The sequence below is a fragment of the Saimiri boliviensis genome, chromosome 7 (genome assembly GCF_048565385.1).
Source record: "Saimiri boliviensis isolate mSaiBol1 chromosome 7, mSaiBol1.pri, whole genome shotgun sequence".
NCBI classification, from domain to species: Eukaryota; Metazoa; Chordata; class Mammalia; order Primates; family Cebidae; genus Saimiri; species Saimiri boliviensis.
The window spans coordinates 77,823,209-77,839,723 of NC_133455.1; the positions used below are offsets into that span (position 1 = coordinate 77,823,209).

General features: G+C 41.5%; 1 pseudogene; it reads left to right on the forward strand.

Annotated features, from left to right (window-relative positions):
• Window positions 1-14,300: 14,300 nt before the first annotated feature.
• On the forward strand, window positions 14,301-16,181 carry LOC101044824 (uncharacterized; annotated as a pseudogene).
• Window positions 16,182-16,515: the final 334 nt, after the last annotated feature.

The following is a 16,515-nucleotide window of genomic DNA, read 5'->3' on the forward strand; positions in this document are numbered from 1 at the left end:
ATGGCTGCATAGTATTCCATGGTGTATATGTGCCACATTTTCTTTATCCAGTCTATTGTTGATGGACATTTGGGTTGGTTCCAGGTCTTTGCTATTGTAAACAGTGCCACTATGAACATATGTATGCATATGTCTTTATAATGGAATGATTTGTAACTCTTTGGGTATATCCCCAGTAATGGGATTGCTGGGTCAAATGGAATTTCTATTTCTAGGTCCTTGAGGAATCGCCACACTGTCTTCCACAATTTGGTTGAACTAATTTACACTCCCACCAACAGTGTAAAAGTGTTCCTATTTCTCCACACCCCCTCCAGCTTCTGTTGTCTCCAGATTTTTTAATGATTGCCATTCTAACTGGTGTGATATGGTATCTCAACGTGGTTTTGATTTGCATTTCTCTAATGACCAGTGATGATGAGCATTTTTTCCTGTTTGTTGGCCTCATAGATGTCTTCTTTTGAAAAGTGTCTGTTAATATCCTTTGCCCACTTTTGAATAGGCTTGTTTGTTTTTTTTCTTGTAAATCTGTTTTAGTTCTTTGTAGATTCTGGATAATAGCCCTTTGTCAGATGGGTAGGTTGCAAAAATTTTTTCCCATTCTCTTGGTTGCTGGTCCACTCTAATGATTGTTTCCTTTGCTGTACAGAAACTCTGGAGTTTAATTAGATCCCATTTGTCTATTTTGGCTTTTGTTGCCATTGCTTTTGATGTTTTAGCCATGAAGTCCTTGCCTATGCCTATGACCTGAATGGTTTTGCCTAGATTTTCTTGTAGGGTTTTTATGGTGTTAGGTCTTATGTTTAGATCTTTAATCCATCTGGAGTTAATTTTAGTGTAAGGTGTCAGGAAGGGGTCCAGTTTCTGCTTTCTGCACATTGCTAGCTGGTTTTCCCAACACCCTTTATTGAACAGGGAATCCTTTCCCCATTGCTTGTTTTTGTCAGGTTTGTCAAAGATCAGATGATTGTAGGTGTGTGGTGTTGCTTCAGAGGCCTCTGTTCTGTTCCATTGGTCTGTGTCTCTGTTTTGGTACCAGTACCGTCCTGTTTTGAGTACTGTGGCCTTGTAGTATAGTTTGAAGTCAGGCAGCATGATGCCTCCAGCTTTGTTCTTTTTGCTTAGGATTGTCTTGGCTATGCAGGCTCTCTTTTGGTTCCATGTGAAAACTAAGGTGGTTTTTTCCAGTTCTGTGAAGAAGGTCATTGGAAGCTTGATGGGGATAGCATTGAATCTATAAATTACTTCAGGCAATATGGCCATTTTCACAATTTTGATTCTTCCCAACCATGAGCATGGAATGTTTTCTCATCTGTTTGTGTTGTCTCTTATTTCATTGAGCAGTGATTTATAGTTCTCCTTGAAGAGGTCCTTTATCTCCTTTGTTCGTTGTATTCCTAGGTATTTTATTCGTCTTGTAGCAATTGTGAATGGGAGTTAATTCTTGATTTGGTTCTCTGTTTGTCTGTTACTGGTGTATAGGAATGCTTGTGATTTCTGCACATTGATTCTGTATCCTGAGACTTTGCAGAAGTTGCTTATCAGCTTAAGGAGAGTTTGGACTGAGGTGATGGGGTCTTCTAAATATACAGTTATGTCATCTGCAAATAGAGACAATTTGGCTTCCTCTTTTGCTAATTGAATACCCTTTATTTCTTTTTCTTGCCTGATTGGTCTGACTAGAACTTCCAATACTATATTGAATAGGAGTGGTGAGAGAGGGCATCCTTGTCTTGTGCCAGATTTCAAAGGGAATGCTTCCAGTTTTTGCCCATTCAGTATGATATTGGCTGTGGGTTTGTCATAAATAGCCTTCATTATTTTGTGATATGTTCCATCGATACCTAGTTTATTGAGGGTTTTTAGCCTAAAGACTGTTGAATTTTGTTGAAGGCCTTCTTTGCATCTATTGAGATAATCATATGGTTTTTGTCTTTGGTTCCGTTTTTGTGGATTACATTTATAGACTTGCATATATTGAACCAGCCTTGCATCCCAAGGATGAAGCCTACTTGATCATGATGAACAAGCTTTTTGATTTGCTGTTGCATTCTGTTTGCCAGCATTTTATTGAAGATTTTTGTCTATGTGCATCATGAAGATTGGCCTGAAGTTTTCTTTTTTTATTTAGTCTTTGCTGGGCTTTGATATTGCGATAATGTTGGTCTCATAAAATGTGTTGGGGAGGATTCCCTCTTTTTGTATTGTTTGGAATAGTTTCAGAAGGAATGGTACCAGCTCGTCTTTGTACATCTGGTAGAATTCGGCTGTAAACTCATCTGGACCTGGGCTTTTTTTAGTTGGTAGGCTATTAATTGCTGCCTCAACTTCAGCCCATGTTATTGGTCTATTCAGGGCTTCAGCTTCTTCCTGGCTTAGTCTTTGGAGAGTGCAAGTGTCCAGGAATTTATCCGTTGCTTCCAGATTTACTGGTTTGTGTGCATAGAGTTGTTTGTAGTAATCTCTGACGGTAATTTGTATTTCTAAGGAAACAGTGGTGATGTCCTCTTTATCATTTTTTATTCCACCTATTTGATTCTTCTCTCTTTTCTTTTTTATTAGTCTGGCTAGCAGTCTATCTATTTGGTTGATGTTTTCAAAATAGCTCCTGGATTTGTTGATTTTTTTAAGGGTTTTTCTTATGTCTCTATCTCCTTCAGTTCTGCTCTGATCTTAGTTATTCCTGTCTTCTGCTAGCTTTTGAGTTTTTTGATCTTGCTCCTCTAACTCTTTCAATTTTGATGATAGGGTGTAGATTTTAGACCTTTTCTTGCTCCTCATGTGGGCATTTATTGCTATGAATACTCTAGACACTGCCTTAAATGTGTCCCAGAGATTCTGGTATGTTGTGTCTTCTGGCATTTCTCATTGGTTTCAAAGGACCTCTTTATTCCTGCCTTCATTTCATTGTTTATCCAGTCAATATTCAGGAGCCAGTTGTTCAGCTTCCATGAAGTTGTGCAGTTTTGTTTGATTCTTAATCCTGAGTTCTAATTTGATTGCACCATGGTCTGATAAACTGTTATTATTTCCATTATTTTGCATTTGCTGAGGAGTGATTTACTTCCAATTATGTGGTCAATTTTAGAGTAAGTGCGATGTGGTGCTGAGAAGAATGTATATTCTGTGGATTTGGGGTTGAGAGTTCTGTAAATGTCAATTAAGTTCGCTTGGTCCAGATCTGTGTTCAAGTCCTGTATATCCTTGTTTATTTTCTGTCTCGTTGATCTGTCCAGTATTGACAGTGGAGTGTTAAAGTCTCCCACTATTATTGTGCAGGAGTCTAAGTCTCTTTGTAGGTCTTTAAGGACTTCCTTTATGTATCTGGGTACTCCTATATTGGGTGCATATATATTTAGTATAGTTAGTTCTTCTTGTTGTATTGATCCTTTTACCACTATGTAGTGCCCTTCTTTGTCTTTTTTGATATTTTTGGTTTAAAGTCCATTTTATCAGAGACTAGGATTGCCACCCCTGCCTTCTTTTGCTCTCCATTTGCTTCATAAATCTTCTTCCATCCCCTTATTTTGAGTCCATGTGTGTCTTTGCATGTGAGATGGGTCTCCTGAATATAGCACACTGATGGTTCTTGGCTTTTTATCCAATTTGCCAGTTTCTGTCTTTTGATTGGGGCATTTAGTTCATTTACATTTAATGTTAATATTGTTATGTGTGAATTTGATCCTGCCATTTTATTACTAGTTGGTGGTTTTGCCCTTTGGTTGGCATAATTTCTTCATTGCATCATTGGTCTTTACCATTTGGTTCTTTTTGCAGTGACTGGTACTGGTTTTTCCTTTCTGTGTTTAGTGCTTCCTTCAGGAGCTCTTTTAGGGCAGGTCTGGTAGTGACAAAATCTCTCAGCAATTTCTTGTCCGTAAAGGATTTTATTTCTCTATCACTTATGAAGCTTAGTTTGGATGGATGTGAAATTCTGGGTTGAAAGTTCTTTTCTTGGCCAGGTGCAGTGGCGCAAGCCTGTAATCCCAGCACGTTGGGAGGCCGAGGCGAGTGGATCACAAGGTCAAGAGATCGAGACCATCCTGATCAACATGGTGAAACCCCGTCTCTACTAAAAATACAAAAAATTAACTGGGCATTGTGGTGCATGCCTGTAATCCCAGCTACTCAGGAGGCTGAGGCAGGAGAATTGCCTGAACCCAGGAGGCGGAGGTTGTGGTGAGCTGAGATCGTGCCATTGCACTCGCACTCCAGCCTGGGTAACGAGCAAAACTCCGTCTCAAAAAAAAAAAAAAAAAGAAAGTTCTTTTCTTTAAAGATGTTGAATATTGGCCCCCACTGTCTTCTGGCTTGTAGGGTTTCTGCTGAGAGATTCGCTGTGAGTCTGATGGGCTTCCCTTTTTGAGTATCCTGACCTTTCTCTCTGGCTGCCCTTAGTATTTTTTACTTCATTTGAACCCTGGTGAATCTGACTATTATATGCCTTGGGGTTGCTCTTCTAGAGGAGTATCGTTGTAATGTTCTATGTATTTCCTGTGTTTAAATGTTGGCCTGCCTTGCAAGATTGGGGAAGTTCTCGTGGAGAATATCCTGAAGAGTGTTTTCCAGTGTGGATTCATTTTTCCCATCATCTTCCAGAACACCGATCAAGCGAAGATTAGGTCTTTTCACATAATCCCGTATTTATTGAAGTCTTTGTTCATTTCTTTTCACTCTTTTTTCTCTTTTCTTACCTTCTTGTTTTGTTTCATTACGTTGATCCTCAATCTCTAATATCTTTTCTTCCGCTTGATCTATTCAGCTATTGAAACTTGTGTATGCTTCACGAAGTTCTTGTGTTGTGTTTTTCAGCTCCATCAAGTCATTTTTCTTCTTCTCTAAGCTCATTATTTTAGTTAGGGTTTCATCTAACCTTTTTTCAAGGTTTTTAGTTTCTTTGCATTGTGTTAGAACATGTTCCCTTAACTCAGAGAAGTTTGTTATTACCCACCCTCTGAAGCCTGTTTCTGTCAATTCGTCAAATTCGTTCTCCGTCCACCTTTGTTCCCTTGCTAGTGAGGAGTTGTGATCTTGTGGTGGGGGCAAGGCGTTCTGGTTTTTGATAGTTTCATTCTTCTTGCACTGGTTTTTTCCCATCTCTTTGGATTTATATAGTTTTGATCTCAGGTAGCTGTTGGAGAGGCAGCCTTTCATTTGTCGGCCTGCAGAGGCGCTGCTGGGCTGCTACAGGTTCAGTGGATCTGCTGCGTCTTTTATTTACTCAGGAAAGTTAGGCTGGCTTCTGCAATGGCGACTGCCCTTCCGCCCACCAAGCTGGATCATTCCTGGTCGCTCTCTAAGTGCGAAACTCTGGTGTGAGAGTTTTTTTCAGTGTGCTGGGCTTCGTCAAGGGCAGAGGGGTCCCGTCCTCCCATATGGGCTGTTTCCCTGTTTTCCATTCCCCTTCCCTCTTGGGGGAGGGTAGATCTGTCCAGTGGGCTTTCTGACTTTCGTGTCACCCAGTGCTTCCACCCAGATCTATGCCCCAGCACTGGCCAAAGTTGCTGTTCTGCCCTGTTCAGGCAGCTTGCTGAGGCTTTTCAGCCCGATGAAGATCTCCTGTTCTGTGGGTTGTAGAGGGCTTGGGTGGAGCCTTGTATCAGAACCAAAGTCCCAGAGTGGGAGATTCCCCAGTCCTCCTGTCGGTTGCATGCACATACCTCCTGGGTAGGGCAGTACCCTGCCTTGCCTCAACTTGCCCTATTTGGTTTATACCCACTGTCCAACCAGACCCACAAAACGAACCTGGTACCTCGTTTGGAATTCTGGAGACCACTCTGTTTCTGTGTCTCTCTCACTGGGAGCTGCTTTCTGGAGCTGCCTCTTATTCGGCCATCTTGGGATCCCTCCAGGAATGTGCATCTTAAAGGAATGTTCATGTCTACAAATGGAAATTGGGCGTTCTCAGCTTAGAACTGAATGGTGAGAACAATGAAATGGAGGAGGAATATACAAACAAATTATCAATATCTCATTGAGGCCATGGAACAAAAGAGCAGAGTATGTATAAACAGTATGCTCTTTGCTTTGCAAAAAAAAAAAAAAAGTAGGCATTTTAATTCTTTCTCTTCCTAATGTAAGCCAACAATTAAAGCTAAGACAATTACCATGTAGAAAAGAGATTTAGTTTGTGAATCCTGAAGGCTTTCTCTACAACCATCTATTTTCCATGGGCTCCACTCCTCAACACGAGCCTGGTTTCTCTGTCAGGCCAGAGGCATAAGGGAAACATTTTATTTCGCTTAGCTCCATTCAAGGTCTCTTTTGGCCAAGCTTATTTCATCTGAGGAATGGCTATAAATTTATGGAAATCTGTCCCCAGATCTCTTCCATCTTCAGTAGCTTTTCTTTATGCTTGCAGAACAACTTGTGAATTTTTAGAAGCACAAGACAGCATACCTTCACTCTTCATTTTATTTCTCTAAGTGTCAGTGGTTGTGGCAATTAAAATCATCTCAGAAATGCCTTTGCTGAGAATCTGGGTGACAACTGCTGTACATGGGCCCAAGAGGAATGTGGAGGAGGGAGTATTCTTTCTACAAGACTCAGCTCCGCCACACTTGTCCAGATGGAGTTCAGAGAGGTCGGTACATTTCAAAGCAGGGAAGAATTCAGTGCAACTCTGTATTGACTTTGCCGGTTTTCACCAATTGGGAACTATCACCTTTTGTCCTGGAATTTTCTAGTCATCTTCATCCCAGAAGTTTCTACTAAAATCCTGAATGTCTGGCTAAGATAGGGTTATTGATTCACTTAAATAGTTAAAGAAGATCAGATTCTAGTTATCTGATTTCGTTGTTTTTCTTTTATTTATTTGCCATCTGATAAAATATTCATATAACTTTGAAGGAATAACTGATAAAATAGATATTTCACTGGCAATAGTGGCAATATAGAATTACTTATAAGCAGTTACTTCTAAAAGTATCCTATGATTCTCAAAGACAAGTCAACAAAAACAGTCTTAGGGAATGTGGTTCCAGAAATACTCTGTTCAAAAACTGGTGTTGCCCCATAGCAATTTATGTCAAATAAGGGATACAATCATAGTATTCAACTACTATTATAATGTTCTATGCTGTATATAGTCATAGAAAAATGAAACTCTGTGTCCAAAAGACACCATAGAGAAGGACCTCAAGAGTCAGTATGACCCAACAGAAGAAGCTGCAGAAATCAGACAGATTAAAGTGAGACTCTAGCTCTGGCTTTCACTGTGCAACTCTCTGCAAGTTCTTAGGTTGATGCAAAAGTAGTTGTGTTCTTTGCCATGAAAAGTAATAGCAAAGACCACAATTTCTTTTGCACCAATCTATATTTAAATTAACTATGGTAATATGCAAGATTGTTCAGGCTATTAAATACTAAAATGTATTAAAATTCCTGGTATATACTTTTGACAAACAATTATTGAGCATCTACTAATCCCACTGTGCTGGATGACGGGAAGGGAAGTGGAGAATAGAAATAAATGAGAAAAACATGGTCTCTATCCTCAAGGGCAAATGAACAAGTCATTTTAAAAGTAATACCCATAACAAACATAGGTCTAGGATGCCAATAAATAGTGCCATTATTATTAACTGATGCCATTATTTTATTAATTATTTAATGGATTATTTTAACTCAAAAAACTGCACTAGTTACGATATCATTAAAAAGGAAAAAAATAATTTCGATTTTAAGAGGAAAATTATTAAGTGTGATGTAAGATTTCAGTCTGTGTTTATGAATAGAAATGAAGTGATTGGAGTAACAAATGTAGGATACTTGTGAAATAGACTGTTAAATCTTCATTGCCAATTTTAAATTCTACCAATCCCCCTTATCGGTTTGCAACTGAGTTCATCCTTAATTAAGAAATCAGTCTCTCGAGTCAGATATGCTTGATTTTCTTCTTCTTTGTTTTAATTATTATTTTATATATTTTCTGAAATTTAAAAATAGCTTTTTAAAAATGTTTATTTTAGGTTTGAGGCTACATGTGAAGTTTTGTTACATAGATAAAAACGTGTCACAGGGGTTTGTTGTACATATCATTACATCACCCGGCTATTAAGCTCAGTACCCAATAGTTACTTTTTCTGTCCCTCTCCTTCCTCCCAACTTTTCCCTCAAGTAGCCCATACGTCTGCTGTTTCCTTCTTTGTTTTCATCAGTTCTTATCATTGAGTTCCCACTAATAAGTGAGAACATGCAGTATTTCCTTTTCTGTTTCTGTTAGTTTGCCTCCAGCTCCATCCACATTCCCACAGAAGACATGATCTCATTCTTTTTTATAGCTGCATAATATTCCATGGTGTATATATACCACGTTTTCTTTATCCAGTCTATTATTGATAGGCATTTACATCGATTCCATGTCTTTGCTATTGTGAACAGCGGTGCGATGCACATTCACATGCCCGTATCCAGACATGCTTGATTTTCAGTGTTTGTTCTGGCAGTGCTAACTGTATAAACTTGGGCAAATTTTATCCTTCCTATACTTTACTTTCCTTACCTGTAAACTGAGAATAATGATAAGTTTTCTCTCTAAGTTGAGGATAAAATGTTTAGCACTGACCGGGCACGGTGGCTCAAGCCTGTAATCCCAGCACTTTGGGAGGCCGAGGCGGGTGGATCACGAGGTCAAGAGATCGAGACCATCCTGGTCAACATGGCGAAACCCCGTCTCTACTAAAAATACAAAAAATTAGCTGGGCGTGGTGGCGCGTGCCTGTAATCCCAGCTACTCAGGAGGCTGAGGCAGGAGAATTGCCTGAACCCAGGAGGCGGAGGTTGCGGTGAGCCGAGATCACGCCATTGCACTCCAGCCTGGGTAACAAGAGCGAAACTCCGTCTCAAAAAAAAAAAAAAAAAAAAAATGTTTAGCACTAAGTGCTTAACATGACTTTCACTGTTTCCATGCCATAGTACAAACTATGGAAGGGTGAACAGGTATCAAACTGCCTTCAAAGAGTTTATGGTAAAAGAGATAGATAGTTAAATAGGTATCATGAAACAGCACATTAATTGTGTTGATCGGGAAAAGCATACAGTGCTATGCGGGGATGCATTGTAATGTATCCAGCTAGGATAAGGAGCTAAATAAGGAAAAGTCTCTGACACAAATTTATACTAAGTGAAGAAAAGAAGGAGGAAAAGCAAGACATATATCTGATAGCAACACTAGAATATATGAGGTACCTAAGATTGTAAATACCTTAAGGAAGACCAATATATTTTATAGAGTTTTCTTTAATGGAAGATTATCTCACTTCATACAAATGGTTTGTTAGCCAACCCTCACTTCTAATGAACAGTGTCTATAAAACCTCAAAACTAATAGAAATTTTATTGGCATAAACCCTTCAATGTGCACAGCACACAGTGTTCTCAGCCTCTAATAAGAGACATGGAGTCCTTATTATGCATCCATTGTTTAGTTTAATATAAAAGTCTATTTAAAAATTCTATTGAAAAGATTCTTGAAGATAGCATGTCATGATTAGATTACGATTTTCAAGATTAACATTTGAGAAACTCAAATGATGGAAAAATTCAAAGTTGTAACAAATTAATTTCCACTTCATAATGATATATTCATCTTTTTTTGGCTTAACATAAAACCAAATCCTAGAATGAGACTTCCAACCACAAGGGCTCCTGAAATACTTAAATCTCTTAAACAGTGGGAATTTTTCTTCAGTGCTATTGTTCTCAGCATTGCAGCTGTGCACATCAAATAGAAATAGATCACTCAGAGTATCAGAATTGGCACAGCATTTGTTAAGGCAAAAACGTTCAATGTTTATGTATTAAAATAATAGTTTTTTTCCATAGAATAGGCAAGAGCTCAAAATTCATGTGTCACTTAACAAGAAGTAAAAATATCTAAGAGAAGACCTTATATACATGTCAAATTTAATCTTTCAGGTTTATCCATGATGGTTGACATGAGCAACAAACAAGTTTTACTACATTGCACACTGTGTGGTGAAAAGCCACAGTGTAACTAAAGAACATTAAAACTGTAAGATAAATGTGTGTGTGTGGTGTTTTTTGTTTGAACCAGTTCAATTTAAGAAGCCATTTTTCTGTTTTCTGACCATAATTCTCGATTTTCACCATAAAATGGGTACATAGAAGGATATTTTCAGCTTGAGAAAAAAATATTTTCAACAACTTAATAGTAGTTTCAACAAGTTCAAGAAGGAAAAGGGTGAACCAGTAGACTAAAAACAAGCTCCGAAATATCTGTTGTTATGGGCTGATAACAGCAGGTATTTCAGAGTTTCTTATCTCCTCAAAATTTATGTATTAAATCTCTTAACTCCCAGTATTGTGGAATGTAACTATATTTTGAGAGGTTATTTAAATAGAGAATTAAGTTACAATGAGATTATTAGGGTGGTCCCTAATCCAATATGACTGTTGTCCTTATAAGAGGAGGAAATTCTAACATAAATAGGTACAGAGGAAAGAGGACACAGTGAGCTGTCTGTAAGCCAGTAAGAGACCTCAAATTAGTAATTTCTCAGAGTTTTTATAGGCACAGGCTTGGGGTGTGGCAAGCCAGGGTGGTCGTGGGAAATGCAATACTTGAACACAAAAACAAAAATGCATGTCCTCACGTAGGTCCGCTGGCACAGGCCCAGAGGTGGAGCTCTAGCCAGGGACCCACCCTCCTCTGATCAGCACTTCCCTGTCCTGCTCCTGTATCAATAGTACAAGACCATTCCCCATCCATAATTGAGGTGGTGATTAGTCAGTGAATCTTTTGATGTAAAAATATTAGATTACCTATGTCTAGACTAAGATTTATTGATAACTTTTATTCCTTTTTGTATAATATTAAGATTAAATCAAAGTACATGACTCTCATAAGCCCTATGCTCCATGTCTTTACTCACACCCATCAAATGCCTAAATTCTAGGCCCCTCCAAATACCTCTCTCTCCTCCAGGTGAGTAATCAGAAATGTGTGTTCATCTGGATCTCATAAATTGTGGTGGCCCTTCCTTTATGTGTGACGTAACCTCAGACTATTAGAATGACATCCAGTAGCTCTAAATGACAGAGTGCAAGGTCCCAAATAAGGACCTGTATAGCTCTGTAGCCTGTGACCACCGGAATGCTGTTTCACCACAGGTCCAGTTTCTGTCTCTTGTCTAAGGACTGTTTGAGCTAAGTAACATGATCAAACTATTTCTCAAAAGATTATCCACTCCCAGGAAGCTCAGCCACAATGTTATATTTATTCCGAAACTATTGATTATTTGTCTTCCCATGGAGCATAGCAGAACTACAAATATTTCAAGCAGTCTCCACTTAAATTTCAAGAACATTTTTACTATAGTAAAAATAGATTTTTCACTATCCAAGTAGCTGGGATTACAGGCGCTGGCCACCATGTTCAGCTAATTTTCGTACTTTTAGTAGAAATGGGTTTTCACCATGTTGGCCAAACTCAGGTGATCCACCTGTCTCGGCCTCCCAAAGTGCTGGGATTACAGGCATGAGCCACCGCGCCCTGCCGGAAAAAAGTTTTAAGCAAAATATTGAAGCAGCTATGTGGCTTCTTTTAATCGCACATAGTAAGATGCAAGAAGAGAAGAATGGTTTAAGTACGGGGTTTATAATTAACAGGAAAGCAGAATGTAAAGATTGGGGAATTTCTCAGCCTGCCATATAAAGAACAAAAAGCATGCAAGAGTGAAGTCAAGTGACTCTTTGATGAAAAGATTAGTATGGATAGAAGGATACCAGGTGCTATTTATTTAAAAATGGGACAATACTCCTGAAGGCATTTTGAGTATCTTTGAGGCCTCCCCTCCTGGAGATCTAGGAGGGCAGAATGGTTTCAACATGGGCTTGCTGTCTGCAACCACCTAGGGACTCTCCTCTCCTTCTAATATATTGCTCCTCAGCCACCCCAACTGTGACTCAAGTGGTCCTGGATGCAGCTCAGGCCACAACTCTGGAGGGCACAAGACTTGGCAGCATCCACATGGTACTAATTCTGCAGGCATGCAGAGTACATGAACTGTGGAGGCATGGCTGTCTCCACCTAGATTGCAGACACCCTGAGGGCCCACGCAGAGACTTGTTGCAGATGTGGAGCCATTATAGAGAATCCCCATTAGAACAATGACTAGAGGAGTCATGGGGGCAGAACTGTCTATGAGACTAAGAACTATAGAGCTACCAGTGTACCACTCCAGCCTGGGAGAGCTGCTGCATGGACTGAGCCCAGCAAAGCCATGAAGGAAGAGCTGCCTGAGGCCTTGGAGTCCCAACCCTACCATGGTGTGTCTAAGAGATGGGACATGGAGTCAAGGAAGATTACTCTGGAGCTTTAAGGTTCAATGTTGTTTACCCTGTTAGTTTTTAGACTTGCTTGGGACCAGTTACCTCTTTCCTTCTGCCAGTTTCTCCCTTTAGGGATCATAATGTCTACCATATGCCTGTACCACCACTGTATTTTGGAAGTAGATAAGCTGTTTGATTTCACAGGCTATGGCTGGGGGAGAATTTGCCTCAGAATTAATCATGTCTTGAATCCCATCCATATCTAGATGAGACTGCACAGTTTGGCCTTATGAGTTGGTACTGGAAGAAGTTAAGAATTTTGAGGTTATTGGGATGGAGTGGATGTATTTCACATGTTAGAAGAACAAACATTTAGGAGAACAGTAGTGGAATGCTATAGCTTGAATGTGTCTCCCCAAGCTCATGAATTGAGAACTTGATCTCTAATGCAGTAGTCTTGGGAGATGGGGCCTAATGAGAGGTGTTTGGGTCATGGGAGCACTGCCTTCATGAATAGATTAAAACTATCATCATAATACTGGATTCCTTATAAAAGGATGGATTCAGCCCTGCCTTGTTCTCTCTCTTTTGCTCTTTTGCTTTTCACCATGGGATGAAGCAGCAAGAAGGCCCTCACAAGATGCTGTCCCCTCCATCTTGGCCTTCTCACCCTCCAGAACTGTAGCCCATACACTTCTGCTCATTATAAACTACCTAGTCTCAGGTGTTCTGTTAAGTTGCACAAAATGAACCAAGAGGGAAAGAAAGAATGAGGAATGGTTCAATCATTCAGTTTTTCTGTAACAATGCATGGGGTTCAGGACATACCACCCCAAAATATGACCGTAGGCAACCAAAATATGCCTCTTTTGCATAAAGACCATTTAGAACTGGTTACTTTGAGATACTGCAGACACAGGAGAAGCTCTGAAAGACCTGATGGTATCATCATAGGTCCTGAATGAATCGCTACCCTTTTTTATTTGGCTTTTCAGGTGAGAAGATTCGTGTATTGAAAGGGCTAATGCAGGGTATTATGAGTCCTTTGTCTAAATAGTCTTGAATGATTGGTTTGACTCCTAATAAAGCTTTATATCTAAGAGAATATTGCTTAATGTTTGGCAGAGGTTTACATGTATCTATGGTTATTTCTAGAGGAATTGACGACATAATTCTTTTGATATCTGTAGAAGAACTTGCCCATGAAGAATCTGGATAAGAAAGCCTCTAATTATCACTTTCTAATCCTTGATTAACTTTAGCAAGTATAATATCACATGTGGGCTTTTGTAAGTCTTCTGTGTCTCACTAATTGAGAATCATTTCTCCCTTCTCCGAAAATGGGATGTGGATATTACAGGTCTCCAGAAAATCCCATCCTAGCAGATGTATGGGGGCACTCTCTACTGTAAGAAAAACCATGCCCTACTAGTTTTTCCAATTAAAATTTAATAGTGTTTGATTTAAAAGTTATAATTGGGGTCTTTGAAACTCCTACCATTTGAACTTTCTTTACTCCAAAGAAAAGGGCTTTTCATTTAGGTAGGGTTAAGGACCGACAGTGTGGCACTGTAATAACTTAGCTTGTGCTAGAAGGTGCCCGACTTCCTGTTGCTGGCCCCTGCCCTTTGCCCCTTTGCCTGTCCTCAGGCTGCTGGAACAAAGGAAGGACAGCTTACTCCTCATGGGCGATCACTCTGCACCCATAGGGTTGAGCCTGGGGAAGCTGGAGGGAGGGCTGGGGCCTCCTTGTCCTGGGTTCCCAGCCCTCCCTACGCCCCCTCCCTCAGCACCACCAATGCCACCTCCCACATGGGGCTGCTGTTTTCTGCAGCCGCTGTGCCGCCTCCCCCAAATTGTCATGGAAAGGGTAGAGAATGGAGGGGAACCAGGCATCCTTGGTGGCAGCTCGGGAGGGCAACAGTGTAGTGTCACCCACAAGGGAGGCTAGGGCAACAGATCCGGCCGCCAGCAGCAGCAGCGTAGCAGCTGCATGAATATGCAGCATGGAACCCAGGCCAGGCCAGGCTCCGGGGCTGGGGTATCTGCTTGCAGTTTTCTACTCACCTCCCCGAGCTTCCATCGAGGAGCAAGGTTTGCCAGCGGGTCACAAGGAGTTGAACCGAGCAGCCAGTCTTTCCAGCCCTCCCCCACCAACTTTTGCCTGGAGATGCAGCAGCCTGTGTCCTCCAGGGCCTCTAGTTTGTTGTATTATAGTACATTTTGCTGTGGAAAATGTCACCTTTAGTCACCTTGGAGCCCACTCACCTGGCCCTGTTGTTTTACCCCATCCCTTCTCTCGCGCACCTATTGATTTGTTTCTGAGGAGAGTGCACCGTTCACTATTGCAGAGTAACCCCTGAGACTCAATATTACCATAGTGCGATGTCGTTTTGTGTTATTTTGAACAATTAAAAGACTTGTTTTGAAGAAAAAAAGAAAAAACGCACAGCTGCCGTGGCCCTGACTACAACACCTGCTGTCACTGCCACAGCAGTGGCTTCTGCTGAGACAAGGATGAGCCGGGGCGCTGAAGACCATCCTCCAGGAAGCTCATGTGTTTTGAGGACTTGCTTCTACGGTTTCTTTGTCTGTGGAATCGGGGAACAGTGAGAAGGGTTAGCCACAGAATCCCAAGAAGCAAAGTACACCGAAAAACGTTGTGGAACCAAAGCAGAGGGGCAAACTCCTAGCCACCCGGACGGCAGGTGAATTGTCTAAAAACCTATCTTCACCGGGTTCTCACCTGCCAGCTGTGAATAAGGGCAGGATGGTAGCTAGCCCCAGCCCTGATGGCAGCGTGCTGTTCACAGATGGAGGAGTTCAGAAATTTTTGTCCAGAAAGCCTTTGGTAGAGTTTCCACAGAAAGTTCCATCTCCATTCAGAAAGCAGCGCTCTGGTTCAGAAGCTTGTTGGGTAGGACGGAAAGTGATGTCTCTTCCTCTTCATCCTCATCCAGCTCCTCTGACCACGAGGCTGATGTTTCAGAGGTCGCTCCTCAAGTGGTGCGCAAAGGCAGATGGGGGCTTTGAAAACCAGAGGCCTCTCATTCCTTTGAAAACAGAGCCCCCCAAATTACAGTACCAGAAAAAGAGAAAACCTAGCTGCAGAAGCCACATGTGAACACCACCTATCCAGAGAAGCCCTACCAGCCAAAGAAGAAAGGGCTCCCAGCGAAGCCATCAGAAGGCAGGGAGGATGCAAGAGCAAAAACCACAATGCCCAGATCTCTGGTAGATGAAGGGTTTTTGAAGCAAAGTTTAAAACAAAAACAATTGCAGAAAACATTTAGATTAAATGAAATAGATAAAGCCAAAAGCCCTTCAAAGTTAAAGGACCCTTACCTGTCCACACAAAATCAGGGTTGTCTGTGCCACTGAAGGGCAGCCCAGCACCTGCTGTGCTGGCAGAAGAGGCCAGAGCAGAGGGGCAGCTGCAAGCCATTCCTTCTGGGGCTGCAGAGGGGCATCTGGAAACACTGGTGCCAGAGCCCCAGTGCAAGGCGGTCCCTCCCCTGCCCAGAGGGGGATGCAGGGAAGAGAAGAGCACCTGAAGGCTAGAGAGGCAATCATGAAAGATCAGATTCCACCAAGCGATTTGGAGACAGTTCCTGTTGAGAAGAACCATGGTTACCATGAAAAGCCAGCAGCACTGAAGTATGAGGCCATGGGCAAGGCCGTGGAAGACATGGCCACGCCAGGGGACAGACGATCAAGACTGCACACAGGAGCTGGCCCCAGCGCCTACTGAGCCGTTCGACAACACTACCTACAAGAACCTCCAGCATCATGACTACACCACGTACACCTCCTTAGGCCTAAACCTCGACCTCTCAAAATTCAGGGTGCCTCAGCCCTTCTCAGGCTGGGAGTCACCTCAACACTGAGGCCCTTGGTGTGAAGATGAACTTTGCTCTGTCTTCGCTGTATCCTGGACTGCAAAAATAAAATCCACTCAAGTCACACACACACACACACATACACACACACACACACACACACACAACCCCTATGACGGCGCCTCCTCTATAGACCACCTCTTAACCTGGGAGAGCCTGGACCGAGTCTGGTTCGTGCCCAGTGGCGTAAATCTCACTGGGGCCGCCAAATGTTGTAACCAGCAAGTTAGAAGGAAAGCACCACTCTCTGAGTTCCAAATTAAGAGTCCCTTATTTGTCCATGGCCCAGAGACAGCCAGCACTCAAAATCTCTCGCCCCAAG